This window comes from Triticum aestivum, chromosome 7A (assembly GCF_018294505.1).
Source record: "Triticum aestivum cultivar Chinese Spring chromosome 7A, IWGSC CS RefSeq v2.1, whole genome shotgun sequence".
NCBI classification, from domain to species: domain Eukaryota; kingdom Viridiplantae; phylum Streptophyta; class Magnoliopsida; order Poales; family Poaceae; genus Triticum; species Triticum aestivum.
The window spans coordinates 501,097,582-501,107,477 of record NC_057812.1 but is presented as its reverse complement, the minus strand read 5'-3'; the positions used below and the strand labels follow the sequence as shown (position 1 = coordinate 501,107,477).

The 9,896-nt window shown below is 40.4% G+C and overlaps 1 long non-coding RNA gene across 3 annotated transcripts; it reads left to right on the top strand.

Annotated features, from left to right (window-relative positions):
• The first annotated feature begins 488 nt into the window (after positions 1-488).
• On the top strand, positions 489-5,664 carry LOC123147823 (uncharacterized). Of its 3 annotated transcripts, none has more exons than XR_006473464.1 (4): positions 489-656; positions 2,184-2,437; positions 2,534-2,701; positions 4,018-5,663. It is a non-coding gene; the product is annotated as an uncharacterized lncRNA (long non-coding RNA). The 3 variants fall into 3 exon arrangements; XR_006473463.1 differs by lacking the exon at positions 489-656 and having other exon boundaries at positions 1,304-2,437; positions 4,018-4,435; positions 4,914-5,662; XR_006473462.1 differs by lacking the exon at positions 489-656 and having other exon boundaries at positions 1,302-2,437; positions 4,018-5,664.
• Positions 5,665-9,896: the final 4,232 nt, after the last annotated feature.

Sequence of the window (9,896 nt, the reverse complement as noted above, 5' to 3'; positions counted from 1 at the left end):
TATAGGTAGGTATAGTGGACTCATGTGGCAAAACTGGTTTAAAGGATTTTGAATGCACAAGTAGTGATCATACTTAGTGCAAAATGAAGGCTAGCAAAAGATTGATAAGCGACCAACCAAGAAACGAGAAATCTCATAAGCGAGCATTAAGCATAACTAACACTGAATAATTGACCACAAGTAGGATGTAATTTCACTGCATAACTATTGACTTTTGTTCTTGCATAAGGAATCAGAAACCTTAACATCAATATCTTTCCCTAATAATAAAGCAGCTATCGCTTCTGGTCGTATGTCATTAGCAATTTTGCAAATAAGTCCCTCTGTTTCTGTAAATTCAACCCGCAGTCCCATCTTACGTGGCTGAAGTGAGAAAACGTTTCGTTTTTACATAAAACCGTTGTATTTTCGGGTATTCAACCCGCGGTCTTTTTTTATCGTCGACAGGCTACCTGGACCGAGTCACCGCCGTTGCTCGAGCGGCTGGAGCTTGCAGGGGCCGGATCCATGTGCGGAAGGGGCTGGGGAGGCGGATCCAGAGGTGGGCGGCGAGGTGGGAGCTCATTGGAGCCGGGCAACGGAGGGATCCGACGCGATGGCGCGAAGTCCTTGCAGGCGGAGGCGGGTCTTCATGGCTAGTAGGCAGAGCTCTGCAGGTATTGCCCCTCGCCCTCTTTCCACCATGTTTCCTCTATCTCTCTCTAGAGTGGTGAGCGCCGACAACGGGAAACAGGTAGTGCCCAGGGTGGATCTTGGCGAGTGCGGATGGGGGCAACACGGACGTCGAGCACCCGCACAGGCTTGCCGCAGAGCGTACAACATGGCAGGAAGATTGTGTGGGAGGACAATCGGCAGGGAGGCAGGAGAATGAGCAACGAGTGGTGCTGGCGGATCTCCGCCCTGACCTAGGTTGAACAGCTACACGGGGACAGACACATGCAGCCGTTCGAGCTCAGGTGAGGTGGTGGCGGGGCCATGTCGTGTGCCAGGCAAGGTTGAGGACGGCTGGGAGGTCTTCACCAGTGGCAGCTGGTGACGGAGTGGCGAGGCCGATCTGGCCCTCTCTGTTTTGTTTCCCTGCAACCAGCACAGAGAAGCAGAAAGTTGCTGCTCTTATGTCATACTCCCTCCGTTCCTAAATATAAGGTGTATTAATTTTTCAAAAAGTCAACTGTTGTCTATGTTTGACCAACTTTACAGCAAAATATATAAAGATTTATAATACTAAATATATAAAATGTAAAAATATAGTTCATGATGAATCTAGTGATAATGATTTGGTATTCTAGATATTGATATTTTTGTCTATGAACTTGGTCAAACTTAGAGAAGTTTGACTTTTTAAAAAAATAATACACCTTATATTGAGGAACGGAGGGAGTATGACCTAACCAATCTCTCTCTCTCTCTCTTCTCTTGAACTAGCACTAAGGAGCTGACGCTGTTGGTAGCACTGAGAACGGAGGGAACATTAAGTCATTCTCCTACAAAACCAGATGTATAACCATTTTTTGTTGTTCGGATGGTGTCCACGGCGGCCAACTACAGCTGACTTGTGTGCTCTTTTTGTTAAAATAAATCTATTCTTCAGTCCATGCTATTGTACGAGACCATTTTTTGCTGTTCGGATGGTGTCCACGACGGCCAACTATAGCTAGCTTGTGTGCTCTTTTTGTTAAAATAAAATCCATTCTTTAGTCCATGCTATTGTACGAGTTTGATGCGGTAGGTTGAAAAGTTATTGGATTTCGTTTGGTTCCTTGAGACTGAGAGGCAATAATTTTGTTTGATTAGTTTGTTGAAGCTACGCACACATATATGGCTAAGCCCTATTTGTTGTTTGTTGTTATGCAAGCAAAGGATTTCGTCCGGTAAAACACCCAGCAACACCCAGCAACAGGAGTTTCTATAATGTTGATTGATTCAGAAACCCAAACAGTATGGGTGTAGTTCTTGCAATTAGAATTTTAGAATTACTAATATCCTTTTGTTCCAGTATAATTATTTTTGCTGAGAACTTCTTCAAGATGCTCTGCATCCTCTGTGTGTAATGCACTTTGTTATTGGCGATGACCTGTGGATGGATTATGCCGGTTGAATAAACAACATCTTTGCACAAACTAACATTAGAACATCCAGAAATTGAGAAAGCTTCTTCTCTGTTAACAAAATTGTCTACTCAGGACTAGAATTGGCGTAGGATTTTCGGGTGGTTCTGTGAAGTAGCAGGTCTAGCTCACTTGGCCTTATGCTTTTAAAGATTGCTGCGTTTCTCGTTGTCCAAATGCTCCAGCAGCCAAGGGTGATCTACTCGATGTAAGAAGGTTTCCGCAGAGAGCCCTTCAGAGCAATAATCTATTTATTGGCAGAAGACAAATTGGTTTGATCAAAGGCAGGGAATAAATATTCAGAAGACAAATTGCAGACGACAACCCAGGTAGGTATTCAAAGTGTAGTTAGTTGTCTTGATCGATTCTTTTGGAAATAATTAGTCACACTTTTGACCCAAAGTGAAAATAACATGGCATTGTAGCTCATCAACTCCACTATGGCTAACATTAGCAAGGTCTGGTAGCAAGCCAACTACACGCTACTGTAATTGGGGTGCAGAAGATGGAGGGGAATGATCACCGTTGACAAAAGTGCATTGAGTGGTTGGCATCCTAAGTAATGGGTGTCAACGGCTAATCTACCATATCTGGTGAGTATATTGCATGTGCTGTCCTAACATATACACATGTTTATTTTGAACACTTGCATTTTTGGCTGCTGTTATTTAACTGATGATGATGATGCAACATGCACTAATTCTCTATTTTGGCTTCACTTTCACTGAATTATTCAAAACTGTGCACTGGTTTTTAATCTACGTAGCTAATTCTTTTCATCTCACAAACTGCACATATGAGCTTATGAATATGAAAAAATGACTCCTAAGACATGAAACCATAGTTATGGGAAGCCAGATAAGCCAAAATCCCTACAATTTTCTTATTTATTGTTTTTCTTCAAGATTTTCAGTGAACTTAGGAGCTCTGAATATAAGAACCAAGTATCACTACAGAAATGACACATATAAAAATTGTCATCCCTGTATTGAGAAAGCTAGAAAATGAAGTATGAAAAGTGTAATTCTGTTAGAACTCCTAAAACCTTGTCTTCAATGTGTGCGATTGTAGCCTCTTTGCGATTTTGGTTCACTTACACAGGAAATACTATTAGGAGCACACTATGATAAATACATGTAAAGTTTATCATCGATAAATGAATATGAATCAAATTTCATTTTCTTATGTTTACTATACAGGAACTGATCATTCATGATCACTATAAGGATAAATTGGTGGGTTTACTTCATTCAGCAGCATATACAAATCTATTTGTTGTGTTTTTGGTTACTGGTATTACTGTTTTGAAGGGTATAAATAGCTAAATAATTTTAATTATGTTTTTAGTCTTAGTATACAGTCAAACAGCAGATGCCGTAATTTTGTAGAAGGAATGCAACCCTTGGTATAATAGTGATTTATGTTTTTTATGTGACATGGAGCGATCCGTGACTTTCAAACACATGTGAATCTTGTGATCTGCAAAATTTTTGTTACATGCTCATGGTTTTGCTACACCGCTCTAATCTGCAACCTACAAAATTGCTATCTGCCTAACACATAATGTTGGTTGTTAACTCGGAACATAATATCACTAGAGCTCTACATATGCATGTTCTTTTAAATGGAAAATTACTATAAGTTTGTTTCTGGCTAATACACTGTATTGAAAGCAATAGTGTGAGAGAAACCAAGCATGTTCTGTTAGGGAAGAAAATATTCTTTATTTTCTTTAATTCAATTAATAGATGAGTGTGTTTACCAAAAACTATACTATTACTTCTTCTGGTTGAAGGATTTGCATGCTTAGTAACACATGAAATGCTTAATGCGAGCTCGATATTGACGATTTCAGTTTATTAGTTGTTATCGCCGCCCGATATTGATGATTTCAGTAACACATGTTCAGAGTAATAGCGAGCTCGAGAGTGTGTCTCCTGGAAAGTCAGGCAGGTGTTACCGTTGCCCGGAGCTCAAATCGGCAAGCCTCTCCGATTCAGACCTCCTCATCGCCTTCCACGCCATTGTCGATGCATACACACAGGCGCTTGAGAAGACCTAGCGACGCGACAATGATGACACATCCCCTAGCTATAGATGGCGACCGCGGCGTAGATCCCTTGGCCGGGTTCGAGAGTTGTTGCCCGTCCGATGGCCAGCGCATGACATTCAAGGACTGCTCCACCATGTGCTGGCTGCTCAACATGATCCACATCACCTTCCAAGAGCGCGACGTGTCCACCCACACGCCCTACTGGGAGAAGCTCCGCGTGCTGCTGCCGGGACAAACGGCTCCATGTCACTGTCACAGTGGCTGTTCACGGATGGTAGGTACATTGTTGGTTTTTTAGACTTGCGGGACTCTGGAATTATAGTAGTTAGGACTTGCTTTTCTACTTCAATTCCCAATTTAGTTTGTGTTATGATAGGTTGTAATCTCTGAACTCAGCAATCAAAAGTATTAGTAGGAAGTACCTGTTGTTTTACAGTGTACAGCTTCTTCACTGACATTATTCAGTAGTTGTATCTTCTTACCAAATTCAATGTAAGTTTTTCCTCTCGATGTGTTATAATCTCCACAGTAGGTGCACTGTGATTTTCCTTCTAATGCATAGAATGGAAAGTTTAGTGTAAGTGTGATTATAAGCTGTATTAGCCACTTTCCCATGTTAATATAGGCAGAAGTAGTTTCTCCCATATTTTTATGGATAGTGTACCTGTGATGTAACCTGTGATTCTAAGCTTTATTAGTCATAACAGACTCTGTTTCATATGATTTTAATCTCTTTTTCCTTTTGGTGTTAGCCAAAGCATGTTGATCAGGTGGGGTATTACTATTATCGAGAAGTAGTGATCTGCAGGACACAATCATGTGAAATTCAGAAGATTTGATTCTAGGGATCTCACCTGGATTGATCTGCCATGCTTCGTTGCAGGTTTATCATACATATCTCCTTGTAATTTCCTATTTTCTAGCTTTGCTCTCCTCTTCTTCTTCTTCCATCTTTCTTTTCTGTTTTTTTACATAGAAGAGGTATGTTTCTTATTGTTGTACCTTTTCCCAAAGTCTTTGCTTAGAGGGGTTAGGTACAGGTGGTCTAGGACAGGGTAGTTCCACCATATGATATTGGGCCTTGCTAGAGGGCATTTATTTGGGGCTGGTTGTAAATGATCTAAAAGTTGTACTGATATCCTTGACATAAGATTTGAATAAAATTAATTTAGTTTTCGGCCGATTCTTTTGGCTGTTGAAGCGAGACATACACTTCTCTTTTCTCATACATACAATTGTTTATTGTTTTGACATACATACAACTGTCATGATTTATTGGTATATTATCTGAAGATGCCCTAAGTTGGTTTTGCTTGAACTGAAAACCGTAGTTTGTCAAATCTACAAGACCATTTGTGAGATATTGAACTATGTGTAGTTTTTTTCCCGTTGCAATGCACGTGCCCTTTTGCTAGTTCTTACTAAAGCATAATTCCTCATCAACATGACTCACATATTATATCAACATATCTCAAAACTATTACAAGGAATCAAGTTTATTTTGTCCAATGATCTTCATGACAGTTTTTATTATATTCTCCTTGGATATCTATCACTTTGGGACTAGTTTCATATGTTGCTTTTGATAGCTCAAACAAATCTAAGTGAAGAACATGAGCATAAAAATTTTATTCTCTCAAAATAATTTAAGTGAAGCAAGAGAGAATTTGTTCAAATCTTTACCAACTCTGAAATAAATCTAAGTGAAGCATGAGAGCATTTCTCCAAAAATACTAAAGCACACCATGCTAAAAAAAGATATAAGTGAAGCACTAGAGCAATTCCATAGCTCATAAATATTTAAGTGAAGCATAGATAGCAATTCTAACAAGTCATGGCATTATTTTGGCTCCTTCAAATAGGTGTGTCCTGAAAGGATTCATGACTAAGAACAGAAAGCAAAACAAGCAAAGACTCATATCATACAATACGCTCCAAGAAAAACTCATAATATGTGACGAATAAAAATATAGTTTCAACTAAAATTCTGATGGTTATTAGAAGAAAGAGGGGATGCCACTCGGGGGCATCCCTAAGATTAGTTGCTTGATACTTCTTGAATATTATCTTGGGGTTCCATAGGCATCCCCAAGCTTAGCCTTTTGCTAATCCTTATTCCTTCATCCATCGTAAAGTCACCCAAAAATTGAAAACTTCGATCACACAAAACTTAACAAAACCTTCATGAGATCTGTTAGTATAAGAGAGCAAATCACTACTATAAGTATTGTTGCAAACCCATTCATATTTTATTTTTGCATTATATCTACTGTATTCCAACTTTTCTATGGCAAAAACACTTCAAAGAAAACCACAGAATCATCAAAACAAGCACACAACGCAAAGAAAACAGAATCTGTCAAAAACAGAACAGTCTGTGGCAATCTGAAGATTTCGAATACTTCTGTAACTCCAAAAATTCTGAAAAATTAGGACAACGTGAGAAATTTGTATATTAATCTTCTGCAAAAAATCAGTATTTTATCGCGCTTCTGTTAAAAATGAATTTTTTTTTTGTTTTTCAGCAAGAACTATCACCCAACAAGATCCTAAAGGCTTTACTTGGCACAAACACTAATTAAAACATAAAAAACACAATCATAATAGTAGCATAATTGTGCAAACACTCAAGAGCAGAAAGAAAAAAGACAAAAATAGATTTTATTCATTGGGTTGCCTCCCAACAAGCGCTATTATTTTATGCCCCTAGCTAGGCATAATGCAAAGGATCAAGTATTGTCATCTTTTTTTCTATTTTGCTTAAAGGTGTCCTTGTTAGGGGGTTTGGTAAAGACAACATAGAACATCTTATCCATATAGACCTTAGCACTATCAAGTTGCTTATCATCATATCCTTTTTGATTTCCGGCAACATTCCAAGAATAGTGTTGATTAACATCATTGAAAACTTATTGGATTATATCTAAAACAGGGACTTCCTATTTAAGATTGTCATCAAAGATTGGATTATTCCCAGGCAAATGTCTTAATGCACAATCACTATTATAAAGAATTTCATCTATCACCGGTTTTTCACGATTCATACCATAGAAATCAAAAATTTCCCTTGCTTCCCATACTATGTAATCAAATTCATTCATAAGAACAAGGGTGGCCAACTTTTTAGCTTTAGGATTCTTTATAATGGGTAGCTCAAAAAACAATCTCTACAAGGTAGGGTCGGTACGAATAAATTTATTTTCAAGTTTCAGAACTAGTGTTGAAATAGCTTCTGCATAAGATTTAGTCCTTTTAAGAATAGGAGCATCATCAAGACTTAAATTACCAACACAGTTGAAAAATTCTTGGATACGTTCTTTTCCTATAACATTCCCTTGCCCCAAAAGCCCAGCCTCGGAAGTCAACACGTCGCAACCCCACCTAGGCACAACAGAGAGGTCAGACGCCGGTCTAAATCCTATGGCGCAGGGGTCTGGGCCCATCGCCCATTGCACACCTGCACGTTGTGTGGGTGGCCGGAAGTAGATCTAGCCTCCCTAATACAAGAACAAGCATTCCAGTCCAATCCGGGGCGCGCCGCTCACTCGCTGACGTCAAGAAGGCTTCGGCTGATACCACGACGTCGAGTGCACATAACTGTTCCTGCGTAGTTGGTTAGTGCGTATAGGCTAGTGGCTAGACTCAGATCAAATACCAAGATCTCGTTAAGCGTGTTAATTGAATTAACCATGGATGCCGACCAGGGCCAGGCCCACCTCTCTCCTAGGTGGTCTCAACCTGCTCTGTCGCTCTGCCACAAAGGTCCAGTCAGAGGGTCGTCACGACAAACATCCTTTCAGTCCCAATCCGTGAATCACTCGAGGGTACTCTACGAGCCGACCCGACTTTAGTCACCACAAGTATCATATATTATGTATAAGTATATACACGTGATCACCTTCCGAGTGATCACGGCCTAATAGTATATGATACGTCTACAACGTATCTATAATTTTTGATTGCTCCATGCTATATTATCTACTGTTTTGGATGTTTATGGGCTTTATTATACACTTTTATATTATTTTTGGGACTAACCTATTAACCCAGAGCCCAGTGCCAGTTTCTGTTTTTACCTTGTTTTAGGGTTTCGAAGAAAAGGAAAACCAAACGGAGTCCAATTGACCTGAAACTTCACGGAACCCATTTTTGGAAGGAAAGAAGCCTAGAAGACTTGAAGTGCACGTGAGGGAAGCTTCAAGGAGGCCACGAGGTAGGGGGGCGCCCACCCCACTGGGCGCGCCCTCCACCCTCGTGGGCCCCTCGTGGCCCCCCTGACGTACTTCTTCCGCCTATATATCTCCATATACCCTAAAAACATCCGAGAGCACAATAGATCGGGAGTTCCGCCGCCAGAAGCCTCCGTAGCCACCGAAAGCCAATCTAGACCCATTCCGGCACCCTGCCGAAGGGGGAATCCCTCTCCGGTGGCCATCTTCATCATCCTGGTGCTCTCCATGGTGTGGAGGGAGTAGTTCTCCCTCGGGGCTAAGGGTATGTACCAGTAGCTATGTGTTTGATCTCTCCCTCTCGTGTCCTTGAGGTGATACGATCTTGATGTATCGTGAGCTTTGCTATTATATTTGGATCCTATGATGTTTTCTCCCCCTCTATTCTCTTGTAATGGATTGAGTTTCCCCTTTGAAGTTATCTTATCGGATTGAGTCTTTAAAGATTTGAGAACACTTGATGTATGTCTTGCCGTGCGTATCTGTGGTGACAATGGGATATCACGTGATTCACTTGATGTATGTTTTGGTGATCAACTTGCGGGTTCCGCCCATGAACCTATGCATAGGGGTTGGCACACGTTCTCGTCGTGATTCTCCGGTAGGAACTTTGGGGCACTCTTTGAGGTTCTATGTGTTGGTTGAATAGATGAATCCGAGATTGTGTGATGCATATCGTATAATCACACCCACGGATACTTGAGGTGACATTGGAGTATCTAGGTGACATTAGGGTTTTGGTTGTTTGTGTCTTAAGGTGTTATTCTAGTATGAACTCTAGGGCTATTTGTGACACCTATAGGAATAGCCCAACGGATTGATTGGAAAGAATAACTTTGAGGTGGTTTCGTACCCTACCATAATCTCTTCGTTTATTCTCCGCTATTAGTGACTTTGGAGTGACTCTTTGTTGCATGTTGAGGGATAGTTATGTGATCCAATTATGTTATTACTGTTGAGAGGACTTGTACTAGTGAAAGTATGAACCCTAGGCCTTATTTCCACGCATTGCAATACCGTTTACGCTCACTTTTATCATTAGTTACCTTGCTGTTTTTATAATTTCAGATTACAAATACCTTTATCTACTATCCATATACCACTTGTATCACCATCTCTTTGCCGAACTAGTGCACCTATACAATTTACCATTGTATTGGGTGTGTTGGGGGCACAAGAGACTCTTTGTTATTTGGTTGCAGGGTTGCTTGAGAGAGACCATCTTCATCCTACGCCTCCTACGGATTGATAAACCTTAGGTCATCCACTTGAGGGAAATTTGCTACTGTCCTACAAACCTCTGCACTTGGAGGCCCAACAACGTCTACAAGAAGAAGGTTGTGTAGTAGACATCAAGCTCTTTTCTGGCATTGTTGCCGGGGAGGTGAGTGCTTGAAGGTATATCTTTAGATCTTGCAATCGAGTCTTTTAGTTTCTTGTTTTATCACTAGTTTAGTTTATAAAAGAAAACTAAAAAATGGAATTAAGTTTTCTCATACGCTTCAC